The sequence below is a fragment of the Lonchura striata genome, chromosome 20 (genome assembly GCF_050655825.1).
Source record: "Lonchura striata isolate lonStrDom1 chromosome 20, ASM5065582v1, whole genome shotgun sequence".
NCBI lineage: Eukaryota > Metazoa > Chordata > Aves > Passeriformes > Estrildidae > Lonchura > Lonchura striata.
The window spans coordinates 6334255-6351958 of NC_140722.1; the positions used below are offsets into that span (position 1 = coordinate 6334255).

General features: G+C 47.2%; 1 protein-coding gene across 9 annotated transcripts in view; it reads right to left on the reverse strand.

The window, feature by feature from the left end:
• ZHX3 (zinc fingers and homeoboxes 3) overlaps positions 1-17704 on the reverse strand; it is a 47035-nt gene that overhangs the window by 9967 nt on the left and 19364 nt on the right. Inside the window, exons 1-2 of one of the 9 annotated variants that reach the window (XM_085558000.1) lie at positions 13852-17675; positions 13335-13462 (exon numbers count right to left, since the gene is read on the reverse strand). The exons of 5 other annotated variants lie outside the window; for them this stretch is intronic. The gene's annotated coding sequence lies outside the window, so the exon portion shown is untranslated. Of the gene's footprint in view, positions 1-1182; positions 7221-7253; positions 13311-13334; positions 13463-13851; positions 17676-17704 lie in introns of those variants that run through there. 3 more of the 9 variants (XM_085557999.1, XM_085558003.1, XM_085558001.1) reach the window with 3 other exon arrangements.

Consider the following 17704-nt stretch of genomic DNA (forward strand, 5'->3'; position numbering starts at 1 on the left):
CTTTTACAGTCCACATCAAATTCTCATTTAAGGAGAAAAACCACTGAATTTTCTCCTCATTCTACCCTGTCAAGACCCATCCTTGGTGTTTCAGCAGGGAGAGCAGTGTCTGGGCTCCCTGTGTGCCCAGGTCCCAGCTCTGCCTCACACAGGAGGTGACACCAGGCAGGGTCCCCTGGAAAAATGCCTGCTTTCCATCACAAAAAAGGATGAAAAATGCACATACTCCCCCCAGAACACTTAAATTTCTTCAAAATCAGCATTTTCTATCCACCCTGTCAGGAAGTTTCTTGCCAGCTCAGAGCACTGTGCCTGTGCCAAGAGTATCTGCAGACACCCAGAGCTGCTGCTACGAGCGAGGAGGCTGCAGTATTTTAGCCCTCCTTGCTCAGCAAGCCTGCAAAGCATTTGGGAGATGCCCTTCCCATCCTGTGTACACTTCATTCCTGTTCCAACACCATCTGTGAGTCCTCATGTGGAGCTGCAAGGCAAAGTAAAGGCCTCAAAGCTCAAGAGCAGCATCACAATGTTCCTGGCTCCTAGGCTTCCCCTCCCACCACCTCTGCAGCTTTTGGCAGTCACACCCCCAGTGCACTGGGGTATTCCCTAACAAAGTGTAATTTCTCGTCAGTGCAAGCCCATCTCACTGGCCTTGGGCTAACCAGAGATTTGTTACATTTAAAACCAAAACTAAACAAAAATAAGCAAAACCCGACCAACCAACAATAACTTTTTCCTTTATTTTTTTTGCCTCCTCTGAAGCTAAAGCAGACCCTGAAATGCTCCAGCCTGTGGAAGGTCAGGGCTGGTTGAGGCATTAGCCACAACCTTATTCCTGGCCTGATGTAGCTTTCTCACTTGCACAGCAAATGCTCTGTGCTTGAGATCATGACCCCAGGGCAGTAAAGCTGCTGTAGCAGGCACCAGGAATCATCTGCCTGGTGACACCCCTCTGTCAACCTTTTCTACAGCAACTCTGCTTTTTTTTCCTCTTCAACAGAGGGATAAAATGGTATTTTTCCAGACTGCAAGGTCACTTGGAGGCATATGGACACACTGATTCATATTACAAAGACTCTGTGCCAGATTTCCCTGAGATTTACAGTAACAGCAACTGAGCTTTATAAAAACACTCATAAAAACTTGAACTTTAAAAAAAAAAACCAAACCAAACACACTTACCATCCTATGAGATGACTCACAGAGGTAATTCCTATCAGTTAAAGCAGTTGTGCACCAGCAGCTTTCTCAGATCAGATATTTGGAGCTGATCTCATGCACTGAGAAATGCAGACCAGGCAAATGCCTTGTTGGTGCTTATGCAATACCTCCTGTGCTTAGTTTTGTTGGTAGTTTTTACAACAGAGGAATGAAAGATCCTCATGCAAAAGAAATTTTTTAAAAAATCAAATGGAGGAAGTTCAATTTCAAATGACCTCCCTAACTTTATTAGGTTTTTTTAAAGAGCTTGTTCTGAAAGCTGACATAATTTTTTCCAAACGGGAGAGCCTGGATGGCTGGCTCTGGCCTCAGCAGCTCTCAGGCACCGTTTGAAAGTCTGACTGGAAAACGCAACTTCCCATTAATGTGGGCTGATCTGAGATTACAAAACAGTCCTGTAAACACTGTTAGTCATCACTGAACTTGGCATCAGAAAAGACTGCTTACTAGGCTCAGGCATGGTGAAGAGCTAGAAGCCATAACTTTAAAAAAAAATTCTATAAATAAACCAGGTATTAAAGGCGTGAACTGGATTTAGGCAGTGAGGATTGCACATCTCAATACCTGCTTTGTGCCACTCTCATCCCACCTTCCCGTGGTTAGTCCTGCCCTCTGCAGAGGGCCAGAAAGTTATTCATTAGCATTAGCAAGTGGAATATTTGGATGACTATGAATGGGCTGTGCTATTCAGAGGGGAACAGCATCCATTTGACACCAATCCTGAGATCCTCATTTTGATGCTAAGTTAAATATTACACAGTCTAGCAGGCTGCCATGACCTTTCCAAGTCGAGTCAATTGGGGAAAAAGCAGTAAGATCAGCCTGAAGGCTACAAAATACAGCTTTAAAGGCTGAGAGGAGTTTCATGTCAGGGAAGCGATGGTAAAAGAGAATACTTATTTCATTTTATCCTGCAGCTTTAGCACAGAGAGAAGCTGCTGGGCCCTCTGCAACCTTTTTTCTTTCCAGCAAACTCCAGAGTCTCTATTACTGACATAGCTCCAGTCCCTGATAGATCTGACCCAGTGTTTATGGAGTCTCCAGATATCAAAAAGATGATTTTTATCTGTCAACAGAGTAAATTGGATACAAAGCAACTGCGACTCACAAAGACCCCCATTGTGCCACATTAACAAAGTGCCTCTTCCCAGCACTCCATCGCTGTTATTTTGGGTAAGTGTGAATGGCCTGACCCACCTACAGAGAACCTGAAAGCTCTGCATTTCATTTACCAGCACATTTGCATCAAACTCTGTGCTCTCTCCAACAACTTTCCTTAAAAATGCAATCAAAGAAACCCCAGCCACCACATCTCTCCTGCGGGGCTCCAGTATTTAATGCCATCTGAGAACCCAGATTGCAAATTTTAGCTGGAAGTGAATCACAGTGGCAATTTACTGGGGAAAAAAAAATTAATCAAGTGTACTGTTTGTCCATTTCATTTCCATGGAAGAACAGTTGCATAACTACATGTTGGGAGCATGTTTTAGTCACTGCTCACCTTCTGGAATGCACTTAATACTTTAATACACCACTAATATATAACAGAATGGATAATTCACTGATTTCTCCCTCATTAAAGTAAGTGAGGCTGTTCTAAGGGATAGGGTAAATTAATGGCAGAAAAAATAATCAATTGAAAAAGATCCTTATAACTGATCTCAGTGTATATATCACCACTCAGACCCATCTGCACAGCTTTGAGTGAAGAACTCCATTTCCTATTAATTATTTTATGATTAACTGGAAAACAAAACAAAGCTGAATGGAAGAGTTACCTGGAGCCAGGAAGACAAAGTTATTTTACTTAAAATTCATGGTTCCTATTTAATTTATACCTGCTAATTTAATAGCAAGGTAGCAGAGTAAGCAGGTGAAATGTTCAATGCACCTAAACCATCCCGGCTGCTGGAAGTTTGATGGAAAACTGACTTAAAGCAGGGTAAAACCAATTCTTTCCCAGTGATGCTCACAGAAACTAAGGCTGGAGGGAAAGGTGGCAGTTCCAGGTACAAAACCAACCCTCTGCAGAGCAGCTTTGCCTCTGCTGAGGGAAACAATGCCCAGACCAGGCACAGTGAGCTCTGCAATAGCAGAAAATTTACTTCTACAGAGATTAACAAAGGGAGGTTTCGAAATCTGCACTGCTGAGTATGAACTTTCAGCTTTTTCCAGCTTGGCTGGATATAACTGGTTTGGTTTTAAATGTTTCACTGAATTAACGAGTTAGGTTGCTAATGCAAAACATTCACTGCATGCAGCGCCAAGGTCCCCAGTTAGCAGATTAATTTTTTGTGACCTTTTGCAAACCTCGCCTAGAAACAGCGACCAGAAAACCCACCAGGCAGCAGCACCAGGACACAGCAGCTCCAGTCCCACTGCCCAGGCATGGGAATACAGGGACAGCTGCCCTCCCCTGCCCCAGCTCCTGGGTGCCAACACTGACACCAGGGACAAAGCTCCATGGGGACACAAAAGGATGGCTGCGTGCTTTGTGGGCTCTGGTGCTTTGCTGAAGAGGGAATGCTCCGTTAAAATAAAATGAAATCAATAAAAAAATCAGATTTTTAAAAATCGGCACCAAAATAGAAGAAAAATAACAGTTTTCTCAACACTTTCAGTGCCTGCTAGGCAGGCAGACATGCTCCCCAGGTCAGAGACAAAGTTAATGTTTCTGTCTCATATGGAGCCAAGCACAATATTGGCACTTGAAATAAAAGCGGTTTGTTTTTAAGTTGAAGCTTTGCAGGCCCCAGCTGATAGCATCATATGAGGGGGGAAAGAGAAAGAAATCAAAGGACGAGAAAAAATTGATGTTTTTGAGGTTTTTTCCTCTCCCCTTCAGGCTCTACCTCCAGCCAGGGTCCAAAGATGCAGCACTGTCTCTGGGAGTTCCAGATGACTGCCCAATCACACTGCAATTAGCCAGGCCATTAAATAAACGATCCCTGTGGCCAGCACCATCAACCCAAACCTGAGGGCTGAGCCCCCTTCCCCTTCCCATCCCCACAAACATCCCACTGTGTTTGACAGCAGGTCCCCCAGCATGACAGGCACTCAGTTTGCCCTGGGAGCCAGCTCAGTAGCCTGGGACTGGGTGCACTTGCCATGGTGCTGGGGAAGGGAGGATAAACAGGTATTTGGGGTGCAGGCCCATGGCCACCCTGTTGCCAGCCAGGGAGTCCTGGGACTCTTCCTCTCTGGCTGGGCATTAACATTCCTTCTGCCTTTGCAATCTGTTCATGAGAAGTCATGTAGGAATTCCACCAGCCTGAATTATTTATTGCTAAAAGATGCCCAGTGGGGGCTCCTGCTAATCCATCCCAGGGACACACTGTGTGGATGGACATCTCAGCAAAGACCTCTCCAAGCCACATCCCTGTCATTCCATATGGACAGACACAGCCAGCAGGGACAGATCACCTCTCCAGAAAAACTTCTGAGGTGTGGGAAGGACCTCTCTGCCAGCTGTGCCAGCGTGACTCTGTGAAGGAGAAGAAAGGGCAGGATTTGGCAGGGCTGAGCTCCTCTGTTCCCACTCTGCAGTTGTGCATCCCAGCTAGCTGGAGTCCAGCACCCTCCCTGAGGAGCTCTGCAGAGGCTGCAGCTGGGAGGAAGTCGCAGCACGGGAACATCTCCAGCAGCCTAAAAATGCCAGCAGCAGAGCATCACCCTGGCTTCTGGCACACATCCCCAGGCCATGCCCTTGCACCTGGAGGTAGTGTCTGCCACCAAAGCCTGGCTCATAACCCAGGCCAAGGTTGTGACACACTTAATTCTTTGGGGCTTTAACCCCATTCAGGACTGCAAGTTCATCAATGAGCAGTTAGTGAGATTTTCCCCTCCAGAGCAGATTGGTACCACACTAACTCTGCAGGCACTCCAACCATACAATAACCTCAGCCCCAGAGAGGCCACGCAGGCAAGAAAGGCTCTTCACATCTTATTATTTCACACAGCACAAATGTACAAACACACGCACAAACTTCAGCAGTTTTCAGCTTCAAGCAGCATCACAGTCAACGTTTGTACTAAGGAACAATTTCTCTTTATGCCAACTGGTCAGGGTGCTTTGTAGCTTAAGCCTGGCTTTGAATCTGTGGGTACAGTCTAAATGCAGTGGGAGCCGGATGACCGAACAATCGTATTCATTCTCCATCCCTTGGCAGGCCTAGAGCAGAAAAGTGTCTTTTCCATTTAGACCAGTTAAACAGAGCTATTCATTAAAATTTCACCCTTCTCCAAATTGCTGGACTTCTCCATTTTAAACCTGCCTTTAAGAGAAGCCCTCTCTCCTCTGCCCCACAGTGCTCCTCATCCCCCTGTCTCAACTAGTCACCCATTTCCGAGCTGTGTGGTTGGATTGCTCTTGTGCTGCAACAGCAGCACCTCTCCTGTGTGTTGGTATCTGGGCAGAGGCTGCTTCAGCACTCAGGGACTAAGGGCAATTATGTCTGCCTTTTTTTTTTTTTTTTTTTCCCCAGACAAGCACAAAACTGGTCAAGATGGAAGGTTAGAAAGAGCTGGCTGAAACAGAACACGATTAGAGTATAAAAATAGGTCACTGGGATAATATAACCTTTAGACTACTGGCAACGTGCCCCCCTTAGAGACAAGCCTGTGTGCTATATTTCAAGAGAATGTGAGGAATAAAAAACAACCACCACAATGCACATCAAAACAAAACCACTGATCATCCCTCAGAGCTTTGCGTGCTTCTGTTTGAACATCACTAACATTAATTCACTCCTTTTCCTCTGCCTTCATCCATTTGATTGAGCACAAAATAAATGTTATGTAATCATACCATTAACATCTTCCAAAAAAGTAATAATCTCTTTTGGCACAGAAGCTTCATTACAGATTAGCTCTGCATTGCACTACCTTAGCAGGGTTCACAGTTCCAGCAATCCAGGCACCCACCTCCATAGCTTCCATCCAAAGATTCTGTCCATGCTGCAAAACATTCCCGGCATTCCCTCAAAGCAAAAGGCCCAGCAGACAGATAATCACATCCCAACAGAGCCAGCTCAAGAGGTTAGCACTACCAGCAGAGGACACCAGATAGCATTAATGGAGCTTCAAGAAGTCCCTCAGCTCATCACATTGTGGGTGTCCCGTCACCTCACACTCAGCTGGTGACTGCCAGCAGGCTGGTTTGTGCCTGAACAGGACGGTATGACCATGCTGGCAAACACACTGGAGCTCCCATTTCAGTCCCTTGTGCTTTCTCTAGGATGTTTTATCTTTGCTTGCATTGTCAGGGCTTTGTTTGTGATTCCATCTGAAACACGGTACCTCACACATCAATTATATCCTGCCACACCACCTTCAGATGTACCACACACCTTGTGATCCACCCTTGGAGCTCATGGTCAAGCACCACCATTTCCCTAGGACACGGCCAGCTTTGGCAGATGCAGCCCTTCAGAATATAAGTGAAGATGTATAGGTTACACCTAAAATACACTTCTTTGTGTTTTACTATCTGAAATTACTGAACTGGCTCCAAGACAAAAATCTACTGGGGAACTCAGAGGAATGAATAAGCACCAGAGGTAGATCTTTGTCCATGTCTCTCTCATCCCCTCCCAATGCTGCATGGACCCACGTCAAATTTCCAACAAGGATACTTGAGACTTTTAAATCAGCAGGGAACACTTGGCTGAGCTGCTGAGGAGCTCACAGGTGTGAGCACCCAATGGCAACAGAGTAGGCACAGATGCCACAGCCCCACTGTGCTCTCAGCACAGCTACAGCCTGCCCCTTCGCAAGGAATCAGCTTGGAGAAGCCTTGGAGCCCACCTTTCTGATGTACCTCTGCTCACAACCCCACTGCCAGGCTTGCACCATCACCTCCAAACGGGTGACCTTAATCAAGGGGCCGGCCATCACCCCAAATTTGGGAACCACAGCTCTAATGCCAGCACAACATTTACTGTTAAAAGAAAACCAGTGTCAGCTTTTATACCAGCACCAAAATGACCCCACTGCAGACACAACCCCAAAAGCCTGTCACACAGGTTTCTCACCAAGCATCCAAGTCCCCTGTGGAATGAAGAAGCTCTTGCTGAAGCCAGGCTGATCACCAGGCTGATCCCCAGTTACTGAGCAGCCACAAAATGGACAGACCCGCAGCAATTCCAGGGAAGTAAAGAGTGCCCAGAGCTTTAAAACAAGATGTGGGTGGGAAGGACTAAACCAAGCTACTAAACAGTACCAGAGGCGCTGGAGCTGATCATCTGCAGCACAGCCTGATGACTACGAGTGCTGCAGCCCCTTCCCAGCTGAGCATTTTTGGATTACTTCATCCCCTGTGCCCTTTTGCAATATACAGCTTCGAGAGCTGTGTTACATCCTGGCTCAGCCTCAGCTCCCATTCCTCCACTTACAGTTGCTATAACCAAAAAGAAAACTGCAAAATACTTCGTCTGAAAGCAAAGAAGCAGGGTTTGGCAGGTTGGGATTGTGGATTATTTTTTTCCATCCCCATGCATTCTGCTTCAGAGTTGTCCTTTCAGACGCTGCGCGCAGCCGATGGCGTTTGCAGCTTATTGAGCCCGCTGGTTTATGGCAATGTTTTTCTGCTCACTGAACTGGCTCATTCTTTCAGCAGAACAAACTGTTCCACGTTGAGGCAGGAGTTGGCTGTGTTTTAACAAAGGATTTTTCCCTTCTGACAGTGTTTTGCAAAAGACCCAAAAAAAGGAGTTTGGAGCCAAGTTACAAAAGGTCAGGAGAGGCGAGTCAAGCACTGGGTGTAGTTCCTGTATGTCACAGCCAGACAAGGAAATGGGTGGGGAGAAGAGGAATGGCACTTCGAGCTGCCATAATATGTATAAAGTGATATTAATGAGGAATGGGCTTTTAAATGAGGATGGCAAGTATGCAGGCACTATAATTTTTGCTGTACAACAACAGGCTTGTTAGGTAGGCTGAGGCATCCACAATCATTTATCCATGTGAAGCATGCATTTGAGAGAGTTCAAGTAGCACTAGGAGTGAGAAAAAGACAGTCTTATTTGCTTCCCCTCCCCAAGCTGATTTCAAGGAGCTACCACACTCTCATCTCCCGTCAGCCAAATGAATATTCAAAAGGCTTTTGCCAAGCCAACTGCCAGTCAATCAGAGAAACAATGCTGCAGGGAAAAAAGCACTGGGCTGAGAGACCTGTGTGAGACAGGCACCTTGTCCCTCACCAGGGCTCTGCTTTAGCATCCAAGCCTTTAATGTGGTGCACGGTGCTCCTGCCAGGTCTGCTGCTCTGCCTGCTCCATCCCCTGCCACCCCACAGGACTGCAGGGCTACAGCAGAGCTGGATGGAGGATGAGCATCCCAAACCAGGGTGCTGCGAGTGGGGAAAGATCCCAGGACTGTGGTCCCAGCAACACACCCCTCCTGAGGGAGCTGGAGATAGCTCTTCCCTCTCTTCTGCTACAGGCTGGGACCACAAATGTTTCCTCCATGGGATGGGCAGGTTCCTGGTGAGGTCCCACTCCCTGCTCAGCAGCAGCTGGTAGAAATTGGGCCTTTCTGCTCTGTGCACTGTACATGGACAGGCCAAGGTGGACAACTCCGGCCTTGCAGATGTTGGGAGGACGGAGCCAAGGAGATCTGCAGCAGTTGACAGTATGTCATGCCTAATACTCAAGCTTTTCCAGGCCTCAGAGGATCCCTGAATAGAAAGAAACCACCCACCACTGGAACACAGCCACTTTTGTGGCTGGCAGGGGCAGATGTTCAACCCCATACAACAATGCAACACAACAGTCGAGGCTGTAAGTGAAGAATGCTGCATCCACTTAAAACTGAAGAGGGAAATTAGGGACACCATCTAATTCTAGAACTACCATTTGGTCCTGGTGCTTAAAGTTCACATACCTACTCTGCAAGAGTGGCACAGGGCTTCCTTCCATTGCCTTAAATAGACAATATCCTGGACTAAAGCACTGAACCACAAGGACTTCAGAAGCATATGGTCAGACTGGCAAGTGCTCAGCTCCTTCAGCTGGAACACCAGTTCCCAAATAAGTTCAGTTCCTTTTTAGCACCTACATAAGTGACAGACTTCCAGAAATCCCAACTGGACTGCACAGGACAGGCCCTGCTGGCACAGAGAGGGCAGACCATTAAGAGAGCTCAGTATTCTGACAGCCAAACCCTTTGCTGAGATGAGCCTGGGGAGAAGCTGAATTTTGGAAATCCTGCTCACCATAGCCAGCATTAAATCCTTCACCACTCAGTTGCCAAGAAGAGCTTGGCACGGAGAACAACCATCCTTACCACCACACCCTCATTCACTGACCCCCAAGATTTTCCAAGGGACAACCTTCTCCCTTTCTCTGAAATACCCACCATGTCTTTTAGGATTGATAACAAGAGAAAAATGGACTTGAGACGTGATTTGAGATCTCTCTGGGCAAAATCTGGGCATCTGGATCATGCACCTGCCACCCAGATGCAATCCTGGTCATTTGCTCCCTGGTTAGAAACTGTATTTGTTCAAAATTATTTGTCAAGACACTCTGGACAGAACTCAGAGACACAGAACAAAGTTCAAGGGTTATTTGTGAAATGAACCATGCCAGACAGGACTCTCCTCTTCCTCCAGCTGTTTAGTGACACTTGGAATGGAGTGGCCTTACTGGAGAGTCAATTATTTTTTTAAGTTGAAAATTCACCATCCTCTGGATCAGCTGTGAGCTGAAAGCATCCCAGTTATTTACTGCTGGAAGCTAAGGGAATTTCCTTACTCCCAGAAGACAGACATTTAAAATTAGTTTCAAGTTCAGTTGTGATAAACAAATCACATTCTCCTCCTTTCCTTCTCCTGTTTTGTTTTGAGATTTGTTGGGTTTTTTGTTTTTTTTTTTTTTTTTTTCCTGGGGGGCTGGAGGGGGGATTGGTTTTTTGGGTTTTTTTTGTTTGTTGTTTGTTTTTTAAATCATTCCTGCTAGTCCAACCAGCCTTTTCCTTAGTTGCTGTTTGCAACTCCTCATTTAAAAACTCATTCACAAGGATGCAGGGGAACCACAGACATCTTCTAAGAAGAAACAGCAAAGCCAGATCCCTGATTTCAGAGCTCTTCCTTTGACACTTGATTCCCTGAGAACCTCATTAAAAAGAAACAAACCACCATGTATTTAGGTTTTTTCCCCACTTCCTGTGAAGAGCAAGAGGTTGGGAACTGGGATGGGGGCTCAGGAGTTCAGTTCTCTGCTGACAACCAAGATGAGCCCACTCCACCTAACCTGCCCAAAAGCTCGGGATGCAAGCAGCTCCCAGCAAACTGATGAGGAGGACAAAAGGCAAATTTTAAATTTATATGACACTGCAACTAAAGGGTTTGGGGTTTTGGACTGAGTCCCACAAGCCTGAATTCAAATGGATGTACTTTGTACCTTGTGGATAACAAGGCCTTGATACAAGAAGATTCTTTTAAAAGATTCAGGCATGCTGGGAGAATTGCCTCCTTGCCATGTTTTAGTGAGTCGGCCCATGAACTGCCAGCAATTACTAAGCTTCCACTCTGCATTCAAAGCTCTATACACTGGAGTTTATTATTTTTAAGCCTTTCAGACCTCAATGTAGCAAACTTAACAGAGCTATTTGGAAGATTAAGACACAAACACCACCATATTATTCAATTTAGCTCCAACACTGAACACTTATTTCTGTAAAGGATCACAGCTAATACATTGCCAGCTGCCAGCAGAGACAAACACTTAAAAGTCACACTGCAGTATGGTCTTATAAATCAAATTTAGGATATAAGAAGAAGGAAATTACTATCATTATGCAAGTACAGCCCAATCACCACCAACTGATAGCAAACCTATCTTCAGGTCTTGGCCACAGGCTTCAAAAATCCATCCCTAGAAATGACAGCCCAAGGAAATCCTCATTTTCTGTGCATGCAGCCAGGTGTGAACCTACTAGTACATCTCCAATAGCTGTACTAGATTACTTTTCTAAGTATTTTATATGTCCATACAAGTGCAAAGAGACTTTGTTACCATCTCACCACCCCAGTTCACAGTGAGGAGTTCACTAATAGCTGCTCTATTTGCCAAATCAGACTTGCAGACAGGTGACAAAGGGGAGTGATGAGAGAAAACAAAAAGGATTTGTGCCTGTTTCCTACCATGACAGTGCTCACAGGAGAGCTGACTGCTGCATTTTGCCCTCCTGAAACCATCCCACCCTTCACAAACAATTGCATGAACTTAGGTTAGACTGGGTGCAGGAGTAGCAGAGGGGAACAACATCCTTCATGGGAATAAGGGAATGAAAAGAAATAAGAGTCAATAAAAAAAAAATCAGTTTGCAATATGAAGACTGTCTTTCCTTAGAGCTGACTTAACCCGAAGCCTTTAGAAAAAATCCATCTGTTGCAAATTTAAAATTTCCTAGCCCTTGAAATGAACATGGAAAAGTTCTCATTGCAAAGTGTTCCCTGAATAATAGAAATATTTCTGATTTACACCAAAGGCATCACTATGAGTATGTTAGAACTCCAGCAAGACAGAAATCAAGAACCCCTTCTGGCTTTTCAGATACAAATGAAGGGCTGTCTCATTACAGTAGTTTAAAACATCCATTATCCTCGTTAGGGTAAAGGGCACAGCAACATAATTAACTGTGTTTCACAGCACTAAGAAAACAGCAGGATAAAGTAAACTGCAGGAGTCAGCACGGGGGATAGTAAGGTAAAAACATGCATGCTGTGTCAGCAGGCAGCCTGCACACACAGGAATGGGGATGACCGACTGGTAATGCCATGATGGAGCATTTCATTTCTGAGCCAGCAGCCCAAAATCACAGCCAGGTTAGGAGAACGTGGTCCTCCAGGCACCTGCCCTCTTCTTTGGGCTAGGAGTGAACCGAGCTGGGAGCATCTTCATGATGCTGCACCAAAATGACAGCGTGTCACGCTGGATACGGCTCAGGACAGCGGGAGCTCCCTCCAAGCACAAGCCCATCCTCACCCACCACACAGGATCAAGGGAATAGAAGCCTCCCACGTCAGGGCAGCCAGGGGACAGTGCTCACACGCTGCAGGACTCGTCCCTGATCCCATCAGGAGCAGACAGGGCAGAGGAACCCATGAGAGCAACACCCTTGCCATCAATTCCACATGGAGCTGCCTCCCGAAGGGCCGGAGCAGGCAGAGCAGCAGGGCTCCTTCAGGGAGCTCTCCGTGGATTTCTGCTGTAACACTGCACATGCCTGCCAGGGATGGCTGGGAGAATGGCTGGCAGCACTGTCCAAAGCACTGCCACCGTGTTTAGGGTTCTTCTGGACCATCTGTTTTCACATCAAAAGCAAGCAGCAACCACAGGGGAAACATGCAAAATTCACGGGTGGCTTCTCCTACCCTGTACCCTTCATCCTCTCCACCCTTCTCAAATTTGACACAAGTCTCATCATCACCTGCAAGTGCTGGTGAGTGCTGAGAAGCTGCCAGTGCAGGAGACATCCTCACTGTTTAAATGAATCAAGCTGCCATCCTGGGCAAGGTCCCACGGGATGGCAGCTACCTGTCTGTGGGATATTCAGGGTACAGTCCCTTGCCATCCCCCAGAGTACATCAGTGCTCTGAAACCATTCACCAGGGTTCAGCTCCATTAGGAAATTGCTGCCAGCCTCCTCCTTGTTGCCTGGCATCTTCCCCACATCCCTCCCTTCCTTGGTCACTAGTTATTTCCATGGCATTTTAGAATTTCCCAAGAGACATGTGCAAAGCCTCTCCCCAGAGCTCCAAGATCCTCCAACAGACAACCCTGGAGACTTTTAGAAGTCACACATTCGTGTGATCTTCCACACACATCAGCCTGGAGCTCACCCTCCCCCACACACAAAGTGTGGCTTGAACAACTAAAAGTCTCACAACTTGGGGAAAAATCCACAGCCTTAAATGTTTGTTGGCCCAGCAGGAAGATCACACAAACCACAAAATGGAAAAACAAGAAGGTTAGACAGCAGAAGTGCTTAATGATACCACATCCTGTACATTGAATTAAATTTCTTCCCTTTCACTAGTGTCAGGGGTGCTGTTCAAGACATTTTTACTCCTAGTTACAGGCAGAGGCTGAGGGAACAGACAGACCTACCTGTAGCCTGAGATTTACAATCCCTGGTTTAGAAGCAGCTCCAGCCTGTTGCTGTGCCCTGGAGCCCACATGCTGCCAGCTGCCCAGCCTTGCAGCATCCCAGCAGGACAGTCAGTAACTCAGGATACCTTGAAGGAGAAGGGGGTTAGGATTTTGGCTCTTGGGAAGAGAAAGATGGAGATGAAAGCAAAGCTTCTGTCCAAAATGGATGGATTTTTCCAGCTGCTGGGCCATGCCTCTTGCACAGCTGATAGAAATTTTGTATGATATATTCACACCAAAGATGAAAGAGTAGCCACAATTTACACTGCTGGTTCTAAACAGCCTGCAACCACTGGACCAACTGTGTGACCAGAGGGAAATACAGATAACAGTATTTTTAATATTTCTGGATAGTCAGATAGTCCCCAAGAGCATTTTCCCACCCACAACCACCACGAGGCCTGATTTCTGCCACATCCCAAAGATGTCATTTCCATCCACCCACAGCATCCCACACCAGCTGGAGCTCACTCACTGCCACAAGGTGGGGGTTTCAAGCTGGCAGATTCCCCTGGATTTGGCAAAGGGAAAGGGGCTGCATGTCCCCAGGACAAAGCAGGCTCAGCATCACTCCTTCTCAGCTCTGCTGTACCTGGAACAGAGCAGCCAGAAGGAAGTTTCCCCCAGGGCAGCTGTCATGTGAGGGCTTCAAAAAGCTCATCCCATGGAAATGGCAGGAAGCCTTCAGAGCAGCACACAGGAGACAGCCAGCCCCTTGTTCCCCCTAGATGTCTGCTATTCCAACCACGAGGTTTTAGCACATTTCAGGCATGCTGGAAAGCTTCTCCTGGCATTTAGGGAGTGGGAAAAGGGGTGGTCAGTGCTGTTACCCTACACTGGGAAGGAGCAGACAGGGAAGAAGCAGGGAGAAATTAAATTATCTGCCCAAGGTCTGTCTGCACACTGTCATGGGGAAGTGCAGCAGTGCATTTGCACATGTAATGGCCATAGAATCACAGAATGGTTTGCATTGGAAGGGACCTTAAAGATCATCTTAGTCCAGCCCTGCTGCCATGGGCAGGGACACCAACCCCATAGCAGGCTGCACAAAGCCCCACACCTCCACAGAGAGCTCCTGCCCCATGGCAGCCACAATACTTTATCCCCACAGCCATTGCCTCTCCTTAGCATTCACCCAGGTCCAAAGCAGGAAGGCAGCACAGGAGCACCAGAATCCTGCTCTGCCCAAACTGGCATCAATTTAAAGCTCAAGAGCTGAGAGCAGTGCTAAGGAAGCCTTTACAACTCAAGGAACAACCACCTTGCTAGTGCAGTTATGCCAGGAGCCCCAGGACCTAATGGAACATATTCCCTGCGTACCTGAAAAACCCTTTAAATTGATATCCTGTTCTGTTTTCCCCAGGAAAACAGAAAAGAGGCCCATGAGATGGTCATGCTTCCTAGTCCATCCAGGTTCTTCACACAGCAGCTATAGAAAAGGGTACAGACACCTTCCCACTGCCACAGCTCCTGGCTGGAAGGGAAATGCTGTCACCAGTGTGTTACTGAAAGGGAAATGAGGCACAAAGCAATTTTAAAACTCGCCCAAGGTCACAGGAAGCTTATAGCAAAGTCAGTAATTAAACTCAGGATTTGTGAGTCTCCAGTCTAGTTATTTATCAGAAATCACCCTTTAATGGGTCACCTTTAGTCAGACACCCTCCTAGTTTCACTGCCACTGAATTATACTGGCAGAGGGAATTATTACAAGTTTCCCTTACAGCCCAACATGCTTAAAGGGCTTTTTTGGAAATAAAATAAAACTTGCAGTGTGCTCAGTGCACTGGAACAGACAACTCCTCAGTGCTGCAGAGAGCTGAACCACCAAAATGATTACAAGGCTCCAGATCAAGCTGGGAAATAAAGCTGGTTAATAAAGCTGGTTTTCCTCTGCAGTGAATCCCTTTGTTTTAAGGAGTGGCCTCCAGTCCAGTTTGAAGAGTGCTGAGTAAGAACTCGCCATTTCACCTTGGATTTATGTCTTCTTTCACAAATACCTCTGAGGACCCAGTATATTTGCTGCCTTAGCTCTGAGCCAGACATCCCAAAGCCTCTCCCTTTGCATCAGGCCTCTCCTTGAACCTGACGTGCCACTGGTTTGTGTTGGTACAAAACTACAGAATGGACTTTATCCAGACTTTCACAGGCCACAGGCACAGTTCTTTCCCTTCATAAAGAAAACCTGTTCAAGCATACCCCAGTTGCTTCACAGAGGCTGGGCACAGCCTCCACTGGAGCCTTCCCCAGCCTCAGGGCACCCCTGCCAGACAGGGCTGGCTGGGGGCATCTCTGGAGCATCCAGCCTGGCTGCTCCTGGGAGCCTCCTGCCTTCCTGAGGCACTGCTCACCTCACCAGAGGAGCAGCAGAACCACTGCACATCCCAAACCTCAGCACGGGGAGAAGCCCTGCAAAGGGAACAGCAAAGCCAAGCCCTCCTGATACACAGATGTGGTTTGTAACACAGCAGACAATCAAACCACATCTGTGGATATCTGCAGTGCTCAGATCCCTTTCAGCTGATGACAAATAGTGGAAGTGTTAGGCAATAGGATTGGAAAGGGATATGCAGGATGGAATTTGCCTTTCACAAAATACAATGTGAGGGGCAGGAGTCAAAACTGTTAGTGCGGGGCTAGCCAAGAAGTTTGTGCATCCAGTGGCCTCATCATTCCGAGTACAAGCAATTTAATTTGTCACACTGATATTGTATACATGTCCTGAGCAAATAGGTCAGTAAGAAGTAAGAGCAGGAAGGGAGGAATGAGGGAAAAGGATGCAAGAGCATTTGGAAAACCCCATCTGATCTGCAAGTTGGGAAACTTTGCAGTTACACACAGTGACTAGGGAGAGAGGAAAAGAGAAGCCAAGAGAGGCTTCAGAGCTCCATGCTCAGGGCTACAGCCCCTGCCTGGGGACTGAGGGGCACTGGTCAGTGCCAGCCCCCAGCCATCACCTTCCTAGAGAGCACAAACACTGCCAGTTTAACAGAGAGAATAGGAAAAAAGACAGATTCACCTTTTCTAAGACTCTGTCACAGAAAAAAACCCCACGTGCTACCAAATTAGATGGGCAAAGGACAATCCCGTTTTGCAAAGCCTTTGTGTGGGGAATTCTTTGCTTGAGCTCTGCTGCAGATTCGCAGGTGAACAAAACTCCTGTGAAAAATTTACCTCTCAGGGTGAGGAAATGAAATCTCTTTTCCCCATCTGTTCTTCACTGGCAGAGCAGAGGCTCTGGGTGGAAGAAGGGCTGCATGAGTGGGATAACCCTGCCCCAGCCCTTTCTGCTTTAAGGCTACTCACCAGAAGTCCTTGCTGTCCCTCCACACCATAAACCCCAGTGAGGAGCACGTCCAGTGCTGCAGCTTCATGCAGGGCACCCAGTTCTGTCAAAGCACCTCCTGTTTTTCCCACCACGGGTCCTGTCTTCCCTGACACCACCAGATCAGGGTGAACCCCTCAGCCCTCTGCAAGAACCAGCTCAGCAGAAACACCTCCAGAAGGTTATTAGCAACAAGACCAAACTAGCAGCTGTGGGCCTGCAGATCCTTGGGCCCTAAACACAGGGCTGAAGAGGCGTGACATCAACTATGTCAAAAATTTGCTTGCTTTGAAATCCTACTCCTGCTTATTTATGTTACAGGAGTACCCAGAGGCACAGCCGAGCCCTAAAAAGCTGGGGCTGCAGAAGTGCATTTGCACATGTAATGGCCATAGAATCACAGAATGGTTTGCATTGGAAGGGACCTTAAAGATCACCTCAGTCCAGCCCTGCTGCCATGGGCAGGGACAGCAACCCCACACAGAATTAGCTCACCAAGACCATAAACAGATTTGCTTAGCACTTTCAGATCAAGAGAAAGACAAGACAGGCTGCACAAAGCCCCACATCTCCACAGAGAGCTCCTGCCCTATGGCAGCCACAAGCAGTTCAGAGTTTTCAGTAGAAATAACTCACAGCCAGGCTGAAGGCGAGGAGGTGCCGTGGCAGGGCAGGCTACAGGCTACAGGAGAGAGCCAGCACAAGGGCTGGGAAGGAAGCCAGCAGCCAGGCATCATGGCCAGGGGTGTCCCTGGGGCTTCTCCAGTCTCCCACGGCAGAGCTGAGCTCTGCCTCCAGCAGCCAAAGCACCCTGGTGAAAATGCTGCACACGGAGCTCTGCAATCCCCACAAGGATGCAGGGAAGGCTGCTAACCTAAACACACAGGTCTGAGATTGATTTGCAGGAAGGATGAAATCAAGAGGCAAAAATAACATTTCCAACACACCAGTGACATACCAAGCCCTTTATCCAAGGCACTATTTACAGGCCAAGAGCATTCCTTGC